Source organism: Ambystoma mexicanum, chromosome 6p, assembly GCF_040938575.1.
Source record: "Ambystoma mexicanum isolate Mex_15411 chromosome 6p, UKY_AmexF1_1, whole genome shotgun sequence".
Classification (NCBI taxonomy): domain Eukaryota; kingdom Metazoa; phylum Chordata; class Amphibia; order Caudata; family Ambystomatidae; genus Ambystoma; species Ambystoma mexicanum.
Window position 1 is genome coordinate 164,937,532 of NC_090935.1, and position 18,415 is coordinate 164,955,946.

An 18,415-nucleotide genomic window follows, 5' to 3' on the forward strand; every position below is an offset into this window, starting at 1 on the left:
ATATCTCGAGCAGGTGTACCTGCTACAGCATCAGCCGCAATCTCAACTTTTGGAAAAAATGTCAGAGGAACCTCTCTCATAGGGTATTGAGAAGTAGGCAACTCCAAACGCTTACTAAGAAACAGAGACAAATCGAGCGCTAAAGAAAGGAGTGTCAAGTGAAAAAGCTCTCTTATAAATACTTAATAACTCTGTGGGACAACAAATCTTTCTTTTTACACATTCATCCTGCAGGTACTCTATCATTACCTGTATCACTTTCCTCTGCATTTCTGGCTTATATTGACTATAGGTATCATATACTTCAACTGGAGTTATCGACATGTCTGAGACCCATCTAATCACGTCTTTCATGCAAATTCGTGTTTCCTCAGATGCCGATTTATGACAAGGAAGGAACCGTTTCTGTACATCCATACTATCCTCATCTTCATCCTCTTTCTGTAACCTTTCCAATCCTTCCTATTCTCAAATATCCTCTCAACATGCTCTTGTACTTTCTCCACAGTGTCTCTAGAAAGCGCTAAGGTGTTCAGATCCCTCAACCCTTGTGGGAGAGCTGTATTGTTTAAACTGTTCCACATTACGCGTAAGTGAATCCCTAATCCCTCAATAAAAACATTTTTCAAGGAAAATTGTCCATATTAGAAAGTGTGGCAAAAACTTTAGCTCGATGATCCCTTTCTATACAATGGTTAGCCCATGCAGTCAAGTCACGTTTCTTCCCTGGAGGTACAGTATTGCGAGTGACTACCCATGATCCCGCTCCCTGATCGGCTACAAGCGTTGCAGGACCACTTGGAAGAGGATGAGCAGGCAAGTTCAATGGAGGTACTATTACTGGTGCAATAGAAAGAGGCGGAGGAGCAGGTGGAGGAGCAGCAACAAAAGGAGGAACAACGACTGGAGGAAGAGGAACAACAGGAGGAGCAGGAACAACAGGCAGAGCTAGAAGAGCAGGAATAATAGCAGGAAGAGGCAAAGCAGCAGGAAGAGGAACATACAGAGGTGGCGCAGTGGCACCAGGCCTTCGTTCATTTAACAATTTATCAATAAATTAATCGGAAACATGAAAGTCTTTAGAAGGATAGATTTTCTGAATGCCAAGTGAGAAAGCCCTATCCATATTCCTAGCCGACTCAGACTGTTTATCTTGGTCATATAACAACGCTTTTTCAGCGTTCGTTTTATGACGGCACGCATGTTTTTCTCTACTATTAAGCTGTGACAAAGCTTCTTTCTTCTAATTCTGTAAAACATCAAATGCTGAAGGTCTTGCCTTTTTCTTTAATAAAATTGACTCTAAATACTCAATATGAGGGATTTCAAAACTACCATTGATTGGCCACTGAAGTTCAGAAGCATGTCTGGTTTGTCTGTGCCAAATATCATTAAACATTATACTACCAATGCCATGCTTACAGTACATAGTACAAGCCGGCGACCCCTCCTGTGGTGGCGGACGGCTAAATTCCAAAGATTGCCTATCACTGCAGAATAATGCCCCGAAGCAGGTAGACAATTTCCCAGGCATATAAAAATATTGGTGTTACCTGGTCAATACTTGTATTTGCAGATACAATGCGCCAAAACAAATGATCAGCATACTTAAGAATCGGGTCTCAACTCACCTGATCAATCCTAAGGAGGTCCGATTGGATTTCAAAGATTCTTTTCTAACTAATTTTACGTCGTGTTTGGTGATTTCGGCAAATCTGCCCGCCTCGATAAGTGGACCCTTGTCAAGATGCTGACTCGGACCGCGTGCTCATCGTCCAGGGATCGGGCCGTGCAGCACTGTTGAGGTGTTCTGTCTCTTTCGAAAAGGGGCTCCTTTATTTTGTTACACCGTCCGATCCCAGTCCGATAGGTTGCATCAACCTTCGACGAGCTGGCATCAATCTTGAGGGTCCCTATTCGGGCGCCATCTGTGAAAACAAAAAGAAGATATCGAGGCTGAGTACCCCAAAAGGAAATACACCAAACGCGGGTTACAAAGGAACCTACAAAAGATCTTTATTTTATACTGAACAGTTTCAAAGGACAAAACAACAGATAGCTATCGGCCCTCAGTACAACACAGCAAACTCCATCTTGGTTCGGTGTGCTCAGTGAGTGGGACTGTACATTAGAATAGTTGCACTTTTTATACTCTCGAAATCATGATGTTCAACCCACTTCCAAGTTAATACAAGTTAATACATCACGGATCTAGGGTTTGTGCCGAGTTCATGCATCTATACATTTAGGGTTTACCTTTAATACATTCACTAACAAGTCACAATAGCAACAGTATGTCTTAGGATTCCTCGTAGAGCCTTCTCAAACAGTTTTATACAATGCAGTCAAACAAGTGTTCACATATCGGTATTTAAATACATTGGGCCTCATTACGACCCAGACGGTAAGTTACCGCCTGGGTCGTACCTTTACCACCATGGCGTAAACTATGTTTACGCCATGGTGGTTGGCGGACTTACCGCCCCATTCCGAGGTTGGCGGGGCGGTAAGTCCCCAATCCCCATTTACCCTTCCCCATTCCCATTTTTGCCCCATAGGGCATAATGGGAGTGGGGAAGGCGTTAATTATGCCACCGTAAATTACGGTGGCGTAATTAACAACGAGGTCCCTTAGCGCCATGGATTTTAACACCTGCTAAAAGCAGGTGTTAAATCCTCCATGGCGCTAAGGGACCTCGGAATCAGGCGGTAAGGGTCGGCGCTGTTTACGCTGCCTTAAACCCCTTACTGCCTGGGTCGTAATGAGGCCCATTGTGTTTAACATATGCTCGCAGATTAGTTTTGTTGGCGCAGGTAATCCTCTACTCACAGGTCAACGAAGGACACGGTCTCAGTTCATGACCCCAACATGTGGCCTGCAGGCAAGTTACATATTAGTTTGTACACAGAGGTCAAGACGGCCATGTTACATTCGGGATGACACTGTCCACCATCTTAAAACACAGGGTGACTTTAGAGAGAGAATCTAAAATGGCAGATAGATCTAAAATGGTGGTTTACACTGATCTAAGGTCAAGACCTTGCAACGCGGTTTTCCTCGTAAGCGACTTATAAGCAGCTTGGCATAGGCCAATATACATATATTCATACAGTATAGGAGGCACAATATAATTTTCCGTTCGACAACAGCTTCAATGGATAGCCACCATCAACTGCATGAGAGGGGAATGAAGGTAAGTGTTCGTACTTTCATGGCGGACAACTGTACTAGTCTTACATGGCAGCAGGTGATTTCTGCCCATAAGCACATGTCCCTGGATGCATTGACCCCATTTCTGGCCCGCTATGTGTCCTGTGCAATGGACTGATGGGGAGGGTAGCATCTTCAAGAAGTGTTATGGTGTGCACTCAAATCTTGTTGCACGTGCATCGTGTATGCATGCAGCAGTGTTGGAGTAAAATCATTGATGTGTTCTGTGAGATTTGCTAGTAGGGAGTGTTGGCTGTAGTCAGTAGCATATTCGTCATTCTGCACTGATCAGTACCATGGTGACTTGCAGCACTCCTATGGGTGTGCGGAACCAGTGACACGCTGTGGTATACCTGTTAGGCTCATTTCAATGCACTCCCAGGGATGACTGTCCTGTGTGGTGATATGCTGGAGGCAGCGACATAGTGCATATGCAGTGCATAGTGCAGGATGCCCTTACGCTGTGTGAGGGCCGCCGATGAGTGGTGCATGTGTTGTGGGTTGTGGCCTGGTTACCTGTTAGTCATGTAGTGTTAGGTGTCGGCCTTACTTCATCACTGTGGGATTTGGTAGTCATGTGCCGTTTCACTTGCTTTGGGGCAGAGTGTTCGGTGATGTGCACATTGTGCACTGGCGTCAACATTTCCACCCAGGTGGAGTATGCATCTCCCCCCCCTTCCCACCCAGGTGGAGTATGCATCTCCACCCCTTCCCACCCAGGTGGAGTATGCATCACCCCCCTTCCCACCCAGGTGGAGTATGCATCCCCCCTTCCCACCAAGGTGGAGTATGCATCTCCCCCCTTCCCACCCATGTGGAGTATGCATCCCCCCCTTCCCACCCAGGTGGAGTATGCATCGCCCCCCTTCCCACCCAGGTGGAGTATGCATCTCCCCCCCTTTCCACCCAGGTGGAGTATGCATCTCCCCCCATTCCCACCCAGGTGGAGTATGCAGGCACCCACATCACAACCCCGATGCACTGCCATCGCCCAGTCAGGCAACTCACCAAGCAGCCAGGCACGTCGTCCAGCATGTCGCTCCATATAGCGTGGTAGCGTGGAGTTCCGCAGGACCAAAGATTCATGAGTTGATCCTGGATATCGGGCACAGCAATGTGTGATGATCTTGCTGGCATTGCATACCATCTGCACATTGATGGCGTGGTATTGCTTGCGGTTGCGATACACCACCTCCATGGCATGCGGGACCACCAACTCCATGTGGGTGCAGTAGAGGGCACCTACACAATTTGGCATGCCTGCCAGTGCATGGAAGGCAACTTTTGTATCGAATATCTCCTTGGGTGTTCGTGGTAGGGATATGTAGTCCCTTGTGTGCTTGAGGAGGGCATCCAGCACTTGGTTCAGTATTCAGGAAAATAAGGCATGTGATATGCCATGCATGTGCCCCACTGTGTGCTGGTAGGTACCTGTGGCAAGGAAGTGGAGCACAGACACTACCTTCAGTAGAGGGGGGATGGCGGTGTGTATTTCTATGAGGCTCACTATGTCGTTGTGTATCAGGTCTACTATGGTGGTGATGGTGTCACGGTCAAGCAGGTACAGGGTGTGGATCTTCTCTGGTCTTAGGTTGAAGGGGGTGGCTCTGATGTGAGGGATTGGGGGCTGCCGCCGTGGTAACGGTGGCTGCACTGGTGGGGCATGCTGGGCCTGTCTCACCCTCCTTCTCCTCCTGTGTCTCCTCTGTGGTGGGGGCTGTAGTTGTTGTTGTTGTTGTTGTTGCCTTGCAAGCAGGGCCTCCAGCTCCAGTAATGCTACTACTATTGGTATCATCTTGGTGTGGGAGGGGGTGTGGTATGTGGGTGTGCTCCTTTTGTGCTGTACCAGACTCATTTGCCTCCACCTGTGCTGATTGTGTGCACCTGTGGCTCTTGGAAACACTGCTCAGGGTTCTTAACCCCTTCTCGGAGATGCCGGTATTTACTCCATGCCGGTAAGGTATTTTTCGGGCTTCAGAAGGCCGTTATTTGCATGTCCACATGGCTTGTGATGAGCTCCGGTTTACGGCATGCCGGTAATGCCGGTATGGTGTGTCGCGTGCTTGCCTGGACCGCTATTTACGGTATCGTAAAGTACGATGCCGTAGTTAGCGGTCTGGTAAGTCAGAATGGCCCGTAGTGGTAAGCGATGCCAGAAATCCGTTACCGGCATCGTTTTTCCCTTATCTCCAACCTCGGAATGACCCCCATAGTGTTTCAGTGTTTCTTTGGACCGTTTGTATTACAATTTCATTTGTACTGATTATACATCCCTCACTCCCTCCTAAGATAAGCCTGGCCGCTCTGTCTACGCTACCCTGAACTCAGGTGGTACAGCCTTATACAAAGAGTGGAGTCTTGGACTGCCTCAGTTGAATGGTTTTACTAAGCCTTTAGTTGGAATTCAGAAAAACTGTCCTAACAACCTCCCCTTAGCAGACGCAATAAGTCGTTCCAATAAGGAATATGTTTTTTATATGGACAAAGTGAAGGTGCGTCCAGTCAACAATACGTTTGATGAAAGGGCAATTGAAAGGGGTAAAAAAGGATGTCATCGCAGACATAAAATCTATCCCATGGCTCCAGTTGGCTACATGGATCAAGCCCTTGCATCTCTTGAAGGTTTTCCACCGGCACTACCAACACTTTTTTACGCACAAGTATCCCATACAGGTATTTGATGTTGGCTGTGTTAGCCTGCACTCCCCAGCTATTCTCACCTTTTAAAAACTGTTCTGCTGCCAAGGTCACATCATACTCAAATAGTGGGAACCAATTCTTCATCGCCTCAGGCACCTTCCTGACTTGCTGCAGCCTTCCCAAGAAGACCTACTTTTTGCTTCACTAGCGTGATCGTTCGTTTTGATGCACTACTGCACTGTTGAACACATGGCTACCCACTGCTTAGGGCTGGACTAGAAAGTTAGGGAACAACTCCCAAAAATGGCCTAATGATCCTAGAGTGTTAACCAACCCTTCTCTTTACAGGTTGTGGCTGTGTTTTCGTCATTTGTCACATTAGGAAACATAATTGTATACATGCTCTATAGTAGAGTATTGTGTGTGGTAACTGTTTTCTCCGAACTAAAGTTTACTTATATCTGTTGGTCCTGTCGACAATAACTGTATAGATATCTTTCATATACACTTGTCTAAGAGTAATTTGTGGTTTGTTGCTGTGTGTGGTCCGATCACTATCAACCCTCACGAGACTTGGGCCCTCATTCCGAGGTTGGTGGTAGTCATGGCGCAATTTGCACCATGACTGCCACCAATAACGGGTCCGGCACCGGTATGGTTCAATGGGGATTTACCGGTGTCGTCCGACCTTTGCGGGACCGGTAAGTCATCAATGAAAATGCCATTCCCCATTCCCATTGAGCCCCCATAGGGCTCAATGGGAATGGGGAGGGCGCTAATAACGGGCTAGCGACTTGAGAGCCTGTTATTTGCGCCCTGGTCCCTTAACAGGACACGTCCACAACGGCTGGTCAGACCAGCCGTTAATGGTGGGACCCGCTAAGGGACCTTGTAGTAGGGCGGTAAGGGATTACTGGCACCGGTCTCCTTACCGGTGCCCGGTATCCCTTACCGCCCACCTTGGAATGAGGGCCTTAGTCTTGACTGCCTGCCAAGTTACCTAGATTGGTCTGGCTTGTCCAGAAGGTTCCCCTGTTTCACTAAACTGAGGGTGGCCTCCTAAACTTCGGCTCATCAGCTAAGAGTTTAGAAATCCATCTTAACACCCTCCTTCAGCACCTGTTCACCCATAGGCTCCTCCTTCCATCCCCTATGCACTAGCATGGCTGATTGGCACAAGGCCTAGTCGGAGCATGAAAGTTACTTATTTAGTATGGGCACGCAATGTCACCTGTCTCACATGATGTTTCAGAGGGCTGGCTCAGGTGCGCAAGGGAGTATGAGCGGACATGCATGAATTTGAGTAAGTGCGATGCAATTGAAGGCAGTCCCCTGTTATGCTTAGGCCAGAATGAATACAACCCTCTAGGGAAAGAAGCAAAGAGATAGCTTGTAAGAATAAAAAGGTTTAATTGTACAGAATACAAAAAATATCAGAAAAGAAATCTGCTGCTCTATAACGTTCTGACTCCAGGATGAAAGTTGTTGCCTTTTGAGAGGCCACAGCATCAGTATGGTCATCACATATAGGGATTGAACCCGCACAGTTGAATGGTAAGACAGTATACATGATCCTGCTCCATAGGGGATGTCAGGCTACAATTGGTTTATTTCTCAGCCGTCTGTCAATTCCCATATGGATCTACTAGGCTCATCTCTCCATTGAGTGCAGGTCAGGTCTCTCTGAGTTACATTGTGAAAAACTACGATATGCTAAGCATACTACTACATCACTATGGCATTCACCTGGGAGGCTCAGGGCTGGTGGCAGAGGGAAGGGAGGAAGAAATACAGTCACACTGTTCCATACTTTCTGCTCTTTGTTTCATGAAACAGTGCTGGACAAGGGAGAGGTGTGGTTTTGATTGAATTTTCTTACAGAGATGATATATCCACAGAGTCAGCAGCAACACATACCTTTATGGATTGTTCTTACGTTCCTGTCGAGAAACATATTTTACATAACTGTTTGTAGCTGTCCCGATAGCCGCAATCATGGTAAACAGACTAGGGAGTCGGAAAGGAGTAAGAGACACATGGGAGCTATGCGGCGCTGCCACCCTTGGGGACCTAGTGGATGACCAGGGCATCTTGACCTTTGCCAAACTACAGGAAACCTCAGGAATACACATGGGTCAATTCCTACTACACAATGCTGTAGTGAAAAGAGTTGCTGCCCGCTGGCCATCTATGGAAAACTTGGACACCGGACACGAAAGCATTGAGAGCCTACTGGCGGCGGCGGAAGGGGGCTATGAGACCTCCAGGGTCTACGAAACACTACTAGACAGCACTACCCAGCACAGCCTCAAGTGCAAGGCAAAGTGGGAAACGGAACTTGGACAGCAATTCGCAACGCTGAGTGGGAAACCATCACAAGATACCACAAAAAAGTATCTAGAAACGCCAGGTTTCATCTTATACAGTTCTACATTACGAACAGAGCATACCTCACCCTGGCAATTATTTCCAGATTCAATGGAGCCAACACCACGGGATGCTCCAAGTGTAACGAACCCCATGCGGACATGACCCATATGTTCTGGGGGTGCCCCGCAATACAAACCTTTTGGGCACAAATCAAAACCAGGGTGGCCGAGGCTGACGTCACCCTGGAGGTGCATACGCCCACTGCATGCATTCTGGGAAGATACCCCAAGAACCGGACAAATAAGCCACTGGACAGGCTAAAAGACCTAATGTATATACTTGCAAAACGACGCATCGCCATGTGTTGGAAACGCCCCCAGGCCCTGTTCTTAGCAACATGGTGGGAAGCTCTCAGGAGATGGACACAGGCCGAAACAGGGGCCTGGTAGAACGCCCGATGCCAACAAAGACTGGACACCTTTGACGATCTACTCCAATGGGTGGAACTCACGGTGACGCTATTCAGCCCCAGGATGGTGGACTCCTCGAGTGAAAGCACGATCATTATGGAATGAAACAACAGAAGGACCTTGCGGTGCAGTTTGTAACGGCCTTGATAGTTGGAAGGGTGGGAGGGAGGTATAGTAAGAAGGGGGGGTGTTCTAAGGGTGTTGTTTGAGGCCAGTTCACGGCCCTGCTGGTTGTATATTTTACTAAATGTAATAAACAAATAAAAAATTTAAAAAACTGTTTGTAGCTGTCTTTGGTTTTCTGAAACACTTGCCTGAAGCAGCGTCTTGTACTTTTCTTTTTGTGGCATTCTTTCACAAAATCGAAACCTACCCGTCTCTGGCTTCAATCGCTGAAAGCAGGCTGATATTGTTATTTGGCCTCAAGCGAAAGTCAGTAACTGTTTGAAGTACACAATGGGCCTCATTACGACCCTGGCGCTAAGGGATTACCGGTACCGGTAAGGGTACCCGTACCCGTAATCCCTTAGCGCCTGATTACGAGGTCCCTTTGCGGGTTCCCACCTTAACGGCTGGTTTTACCAGCCGTTAAGGAATGGACCCGCAAAGGGACCTTGGTGCTAATTACGGTACCATAATTACCTCCTTCCCCATTCCCATTATGCCCTATGGGGCAAAAATGGGAATGGGGAAGGGCCATGGAGGAAGGGGGAATTACCGCCCAGCCAACCTTGTAATGGGGTGGTAATTCCCCCTTTCTCAATGGCGGAGTCGGTAAATTACCGGCATGGACCATGGTGCTGTTAGCACCATGGTTTTCCGCCTGGGTCGTAATGAGGCCCTATGTGTCAAATAACCACAAAAAATGATAACATTGACTATATTGAAATGGGACATACGAAAATGTAATTTCCATTTCTGCGATCTGTTTTTCGGAGCGGTTAGTCAACATGACATCGAGAGAATGGAACTTCCTGAAATTATTTAAGCTCAACTATACATAATATTTGTGTGATTACAAATTACATGTGTGCTGTATGCATAATGACTAATTCAGCAACCTGTGAATGTGCAATTTGACCAAAAGAATGGACAGAGTATGTTATGTTGAATGATATTTATACTGCACACTATAAAAAAAACTAGTGCGTAACTCGCAGTTTGTTTATCTGTCTAGTAATGATTGTTATTTGCGCATAATTTAAAAAGGAGTGAATAGAGGTATGACTTTCTTGGGACCTATTGCTTACTGACCTTGCACACCCATGTATTCTGTGCAGAATTATGGGTTGTTAGATGGACCATGTTGTGATGATTTTTCCTCGAAGACCCGCAACCACAACCTGTATGTAAGCTAATGATATCTACACTGCTTTGTCCTGTGGGATATCCTGGCGTGCTATCACCGTTGCATCCTTGGCATCAAAAAGTGGTGGTTAAGGAGGGGCAGGGGGCTGAACCGTTTTTGTGGGCACTTGGTTCTCCCCTTTCGATCATAAATCTTACCAGTTCTGTTGTAATGCCATCAGTCTGTGGTTCAAAATAAAACTTTACTATCTCTGTCCTTATTTTCTGGTGGGGCCCGCTATGCTAAACGGTTGCATCTGGTTCTCCATCCCATTGGAAGCTATACCTATTTTACAGCGCTAACCTTTCATGCACGTCATGGTCTCAAATACTCCCCCATGTTGTTCTGTGTTTGTTCATTCTGTGTGGTTTGTGTTTATGATTAGTTTTCATCCAGTTCTGAATTATGCAATAACTTGTCATAGTCGATTACAGAACGGCTACTAAAATATATTCTTTCATTCTGTTATCTACACAGCTATATTTTACCATTCTGTGTATACCATAGTTTCCAGCTAAATTGGGATGGGTTCTTCAATCAGCATTGGCGGATAATCATCAACACTTGTTTATAGGCGCGTTATAAATGCCATATCATATCATCATAACAGTGCTTACTTGATCACTGTTATATGGGACGACCGATAGGGACGGACCAATCTGACCTTTGGTGGTACCAGCAATAAGGAGCAACCTGTCAGCATTTATAATATAAATACCTGCTGAAGTGAAAGTGTTGCGCTTGAAAGAGAAAATAATCCATATCTTCTCACGAACAGAACACCAGAGAACACCATCTGCATCATTAGAACGTTTTGCCGGTGTAACATAAGGACACACAAGAATTGGAGTACACGGATTGATCGATCGCTGATCGCAATCAGGGTATCATGAGGAAGTTATAAACAACATCCGAAGCATGCGATGTTCACTAGCTATAACTTGTATGGCAAAAACATATCGTTCATTTTGTGGATTTATAATTCTTTTGTGAGCGTTCTTGTGATGGTTTCTAATGTGCATTTCGCTTTCTGACCTATTTCCAACATGGCCGCCACTTCTGCACCAGGAAATCGTCCACACCACAGTCTAGTTGAAACTGATTCCAAGATGGCCGCCGCAGCATTTACCATAAAATAAAGCACTTGTTACATTGCAGACTATTGATGTTTTCTTTAAAAAATAATGTTTTCCTATCCTATTTGGGACAAGACAGAAAAGTTATGTGCTGTCAGAGGATGTGTGTGTTTATCTTCCTGGTTCTGCGTTAAGTAATTTTATTGCGTGGGTGATGACGGGCACGTTTGGCTACAAACATCATGAAAATAGGTGGAGCATATCGTTTGCACTAGTGATGTCAGCTTGATGGGCGGGTGATATGGTTTAGTGTCAAGTGACTTCAATTCAGCAATCCCACTAAGTCAGTGCCTCGTCTGGGACGCCCAAGGGAAGCCCTTATTTATGTATTTTTATGACAAGTTATACTCTGAATGATAAACCCTTATATACGCCCCTCTCTTTGAATCCCCCTGACCTCACTGAGCCAAGAAGTAGATGTGTTTTGCAATTTAAAAGATTTATTGAATAATGAAACTATATATATATATCACACTTTTATAATAAATTAATATTTGATATCACACTTATGAGTATAATGTCGATCAACAATGGATAATGTTATACTAGCACACTTATTTTATTACTTAGGAGTTGGTATGGAAAAACAAGGTAGCTGAGAATACTTTTATGATTTCAAGGAATGCAGTGATGGAAAAATGCAGCACAGGAATAAAATGATATGGGTTCAACAAGAGCTAATATGTTCACTTTTCCCCTTGTGGCAATTCACTCCCCCCCCCCACCTTTTGCAATATAAAAAGATGGAAAGAAGAGCACACAGTTTTCAGGAATACAATCAAAGGCAATTCAGTTTCCGTTCCCCCCAGCAAGCTTAGAGAAACAGGGATGATTTTAAACACAGGCAAATGTGGTATGCAAAGAAGTGAAATATATGCTAAAAATGATTTTTATTCCCTGTAGGAGGTTCAGGGTAGGTGATAGCTATTTAAGATTAGTTCAAGTCACACTGGCAATGCTCAATGAGGGATTAGCAGGTTGAAAACGAATTTTAGCAGTTCAAGCAAAAGCGGCTATTTTGACAGGAGCTAATTTTTCAATTCGCGGCAATTTTTTTCGAATGCGTCGAGCGCGATTACGGAGAAACTATAAGGAGTAGAAAGTCGGTTTTGGGTTCGTTGGAAAGCCTAGAACCTTAGCTTTAAAATGAAAGTTAACTCGCTTCTATCACAAACGGTTCAAGAGATACGGACGATTTAGTGAAGGTAGTTTTTCAGAAATGAAATAATGATTCAAAATGGCAAAATGACACTTTTACAGGTTTGAAATGACAGAATGAACACACAATTCCTATGATGCAGTTCTGGACAGGTTAAAATGGTTTGAATCAGATTATTTTAGACTAAGAGATTGGTTCTGGCACAGTTCTAGCTGAGTACTCACACTATAAATTTGAAATAGGCCGTCTGGGTCTGGTCAGGTTGGCTGTGGTTCTCTCGCCACGGACGGTCTTTAGTACTGGTTCTGCTCACAGCGATCTGGTCTGGGTCTGCTAGCAGATCTGGATCTCCGGTTCTGGTCTCGGCACTGCACAGCGGCCTGGTCTGGGTCTCTTGAATTGGATCTGACGGTTCTGGATACACAGGATTCTTAGAAAGCAGCAAACCGCGCAGCCTGGCGGTTGAATAGTTTGCAAAGGATTTTGAGGCCTGCTGAAGAGAACTCAGCTTGTGGGTTAGGCCTTTGCTTTAAGTTCTGGAGTCTGAGTTCTAAGTTCTGGTCTCTGTCTGGATTTGAAGTCTAAGTGCTGGATCTGGTGTCTTCTGGCAAAGTGCACCACAAGAAATCAGCTTGAAGTGGGAAGTGAATGTCTCTACCTGGGTTCCAGTGGCTCTTTTTATGTCTTTTGAAAATGGGTGTGGATGCTAACTTTCTATGCCCAACCCACTCATGATTTGATAGGTCAAGGATTTCTCTTTGACCTGATTTGAGAAGGGAGCAGTGAGTCATCCTATGTCATCAGGTGTTATGTTTATGGCTCCAAAGAAAGAACACTCTCCTTTGCTTTTACCTTAGAAAATCATTTTCATAACTAAACATATTTCCCAAATACACAAGTGGTTGACATTACATGTACATATCATATATTACTTCGGGTAGGTCTCTGTTCCAACTCTGATGTTTCTAAGAGCCAGGGTTCAAAAATGGCAACTTATTTTAATTTTTAGTTGGTTTACCAATATTGGATTTTTACCAAAAATTACACAGAGGTACACCGCCTTTCTACATATATTCCAGTAAATTTTCATTTTTCTAGTGTGAACCTCGTGTCTGCAATCTCCATAATTCATGGGTTTTGCCTCAGAACATGGTACAGAGTCCTAACACCTCTTAAAATGTGCACAGAAAAATCACAATAATTATATAATTTTGACAAGTCCGTACTATGAATTATCCATCTTTTTAAAATTATGCTCTGGCCCAGAGGGGTGTGGTTTCCCAAAGCACATGGTGGAATTTCTGGTTTGTCCACTTCCTCCAACTCAAGTTGCTCACAAAGGCACTGCCCCTCCCAGTTTCTCTCAAAAGGAAGCCCTTTACGACCCCCCCCTAATTTAGCATTTGCCTGAGCCAAGGAAGGCTCATTGTTCTGTTTCCCTCCAGTCCTAGGTGCTCCTCCCCTGATTCAATCAGGAAGGTGTCATCTCCTTTTGGTGGGGGCAGCAGAATCCAGCCAGGCCTGGGAAGAGGGGCTGAGCAAGTTTCAACTCCTCTCGGGGGTAGTTGCCGGGCAGAATTCACTCTCTTCAAGACAGGCTTCAGCCAAATGTCACTTTTGTTCCCAGTTTTTCTTCATTCAAAACAAACTTACAATTTTTACACATGCAGCTAGAATGCTGATTCTAAGTTCAAAACTATGACATTTAACAGTTGCAAACTATGTGACACTCAACAGTAGGTCACTCATTTATTTTAAACATTTAGATTTTAGTGGCTTTCAGTCCAATTTAACTTAAGCTGCTGACATCCACAGCTCAGCCAGTTTCATTATGAACATTATTTTAGGCTCTTTCTTTTTCCAGATTGTGTATGCACACAAGACTACATTCTGCCAAATGTCTGCTGGTGTTTGGTGAGATTTTTGAATATCTTCCAATGTTTAAAATAGGCATTTTGAGCTTGTATTCAGAGAAACAAAGGTGATTTCAAAGTGTTTTTGAGCTAACAGGCACTGCTGTTTTTCCTTTGGCACACATTCCACTCATGGCACTCCTGGCCCATCACGCTCGCACTGGTGGGTGGCAGGTTCGGTGACCATTTTGGTGTGCGCAAAACTGCGCGGTTTTCCTGGATTCTGGCGCAAATCTGGGCTTTTTCGGCCATCTTCGATTTTCTGAGCCCACAGCCCCAAATGTTGCAGCATAATAACTCGAACAAGGGTCAAAACCCCTGACAAGCCCCCCTGCCCAACTGCGCTTTGATTTCGAGTCGACGGGGAGTCGGGTGCAAAGGATGCTTTGATCCATGCGCTGGGATGTCCGCATCATCTTCTTCCGATTCCGCAGACGACAAAGTTGAGCATCTTTTCCTCCATCAGGGTGGATCGATCGGTTCTCCTCGCCGGTCCTGATGGGAGCATTGGGCGGTACCAGCACTATTAATGGTGTGGCGAACAGATACATTTTATACATCAGGATACATTTTGCAGTCTTATTTTAAAAACAGGATATCATTAGGAGACATTTACATTATGTTACTATATTTTTGATATGTGGAATATTTTAGGGTTGGAACTGAATTACTCTGGAGCGGCCCCCTCTGGTATTGCAGAGGACTCCTCCAGTTGTTGGAGAGTGTGCATGGGATGGCAACACTTCAGCTGATTAATATGGACCCACTTGTCTTCCCCCTCTGCCATACTATTTCTGGGGATGCGGATCTTGTAAGCCACTGGGGAGATCTTGTCCACGATTTCACAAGGTCCCTTCCATGTAGGCAAACATTTTCGCTGTTTGGCCTGGTTCCTTTGGAAATTGTATAGATAGACCCGGTCTCCCACATTATATTCTTCCCTGGAAGTTTTCAAATCGTAATGTGTCTTCATGCTATCAGCTGATCTTTCTAGATTTCGCTGAGCATAGGCAAAAGCATGTTGAAGGTGTTTCCTTAAATTCTCCACATACTCATGAGTTGTGGAGGCATTTATCAATGTCTGCTCTTGGGTCCTGTAGAGCAAATGCTGGGGAAGCACCATCTTGCTTCCAGTCATCAGCTCAAATGGTGACATTTTAGTTTCAGATGAAGGGGTAGATCTGATGGCCATTAGGACCAGAGGTAATCGGATATCCCAACTTGGCCCAGAATCTGCCACAAACTTTTTTCATCATCAATATTTTGGATTAACTTCCCATGTTTCAAGGGTTTGTTATTAGCACATCAAATGCCTCTGGTTTTCCAATTAACCAGGTGCTCCACGAACCCGTTCCGTACATAATCCGAATCTGTGATTATGACCAGTTTGTGGAGTTGATGTTGGACAGCACCTGTCTGGACCAGTCTGCCACCTGACTACTTCGGGGACCAATTTTGTACCCAGCGGAGGGTTCTGGAAACTCCTTCACCCATGCATTCCCTACGCCGGCCACCAGTTCTTTCTCCCCGTTGTTGTCAACTTGGTAAGAGCATCCATCCACATAGAAAGTGGGCATCCCCTCACAGTTGTCTTCTTCAAAGACTTTGTGTGGGGAATTAAGGTATGCCTCCATGTTGTCCTTGATTTTTAGACTTTCGTCCTCGAGACAGTTTTCTCTGGCACAATCATGCAAGTCAGCCAGACCTTGCGCGAGGGGACTCTTCTTGTTTTGGCCATATCTGACCTCCACAGGAAAGCCTTGCATTGACAGAATCCAGGAAGTAATTCGGGAATTACTCACATTTCTGGCCGGATTCTGTCACTTTGGAGATATTGCAGAGGCTGGTGTGGAGTCTCCACTATGATGTGTTCCCACTGGATGAACGGGCGGTAATTCTTCAATGCCCACACCGTTGCCAGGAGTGCCTTCTTACAATCGTTGAATTTTTCCTCCACAGAGGATAAAGTTTTGCTCACATAGGAGATTACTTTATTGACCTTGTCATGCTTTTGGTATGATACTGCCGTCAAGCACGTATTACAGAACTCTGTCTCCAGGAAGAACTCCTTGTTTCTGACAGGGTAAGCTAAGCAAGGCACTTGTGAGAGGCTTCTTTTGAGTTGTCTTACTGCCTCGGATTGTTCTCGACCCCATTCCCACTTGATCCCCCCCCCTCAAGAGATGAATCAGGGGTCTGGTGATCTCTGCGTAGCCCTCAATGAGCTTTCTGCTGTAATTAGTCATTCCAAGGAGGCTCCTTAGTTCCCGCAGAGTTGTGGGGTCTTTCAATTTCTGAAGTGCTTCCACTTTCTTTTCCTGGGGACAGAGACCCTGAGGAGTAATCTCATGCCCCAAGAAATTAACACGGGTTCTACACCACTGTGCTTTCTGAAAGGAAAGTTTTGCTCCGGCGGCCCTCAACTGTGTCAGAACATAATGGATCTCCGCTATATGTTCCTCCACAGATGAACATTTGATGAGGACATCATCTACATAAGCCAAGTTACCCCTTGCACCCAGGTTGGGCATGGCCTTGTGTAGGAAAATGTTGAACTCATTGCCGGAGTTGAGGTATCCGAAGGGAGTCCGGGTCCATGTGTGCTGCTGGCCCCCAAAGGTAAAAGTCAGTTTGTATTGGTCCTCCCTACTGAGAGGCACGGTCCAGTATCCATTGGTCAGGTCTATTGCAGTGAATACCTGTGACCCCTGAATCTCGGCCAGCCCTTGGTCAATGTAGGGCAGAGGCCATCGGGAAGTATGGACCCGTTTGTTGAGCTCCCTAAGGTTGGCGCAGAGTCTCCACTGGCCGTTTGGTTTCAATATTCCCAGCACCGGATTATTGAAGGTGCTGTGTATTGGACGGATTATTCCCCGGGACTCAAGGTTCTTAATTATTTCAGTAAGGGACTCCATTGATGCGAGAGGCAAGCGTCATTGCTTCACAAACACTGGAGGCATGCCGGGGTCCGTAGGAATTGTTGTTGTGTGGATTTCGGTGCGACCACAGTCATATGTGTCTACCGCAAAGAGATCTTGGAAATCCAAGAAAACTTGTTTCAACTTTTGCTTCTGTTCCAGAGTCACACAGGCATCAGCCAGGTTGACTCTCTCTTCCACCATCTGCCTGAAGCCTGGAAAGACTTCTGGTTTTGCTATCTCAGCGGCCTCCTCCATCTGAGTGGAGAAGTCCCTGGTCAGAGAGCTGATTTGGACTGGAGGCTTCAGGTGGGAAAGGCAGCCCTCATGGACCTGGAAAATCACCTCAACCCCTCTGAAGTCACAAGTCACATCTTCCTTACCATAAGGGCAAGAAGTGTATACCAGGAAGTTCCCCCCATGCCGGGTAAAGATCCTGTCTGGTGTTGTATTGTCATCACTGTCACTGTCAAAACAGTCCTTGGGGATTGGTCCTAACAGTTCATTTCCTAAATCAATGGAGAAATGTCGGTAATCAACCGCCATTCCAATAATGGTGCCTGCGGCTAGAGTAATACTCTTTAAGTCACTGTTATCCACCTCTATTGGAATGGTGTCATGTTCTATGTTGACTAATGGTGTTGGGTTTACCCCCAACCCTTGCTGTTGGAGAAAAGCATTTAGATGAATATAAGCATCAGGGTTTTTCAATTTTTGTCCTCTTTTAACTTTCACTTCCAGGGAGAATTGTCGGGTCCTTTCTGGGGTGGTGACTTCCTCTTTAACCTGAATTTCAACTGCATAAGGTAGCAATTGAACTGACCTAAATGCTTTTTCTGGATCATCAAGGCCCATGGGATTATCCGCTAATCGGGACCAAGCTTTGAAGTTTATTAGGTCCAAGCTAATGGCAAAGAGATTGAGAATGTCACTGCCTAAGTAAAAGACGGCAGTGACGTCTCGCACGAACCAACAATTATGGACTATGCTCTTGTTGCCAATGGAGATTTTGAGCATACACCTGCTTGGCAGGAGACGTTTGGAATTAGGTGCTTCCAGGTCCATTTCCCATTTGTCTACCAGTTTGAATGTGGGAATGGCTGGATCTTTTGAGAGTTGGCGGAACATGGCTTCGCTGATGAAGCTCTTACCGTTGTTCACACACACACTGGCGAGAACAGAGTCCTTCCCATCATTTAACTGAACAGGGATGAACAACTGTTCTCCAATTTGCTGAATATCAGCCAGGC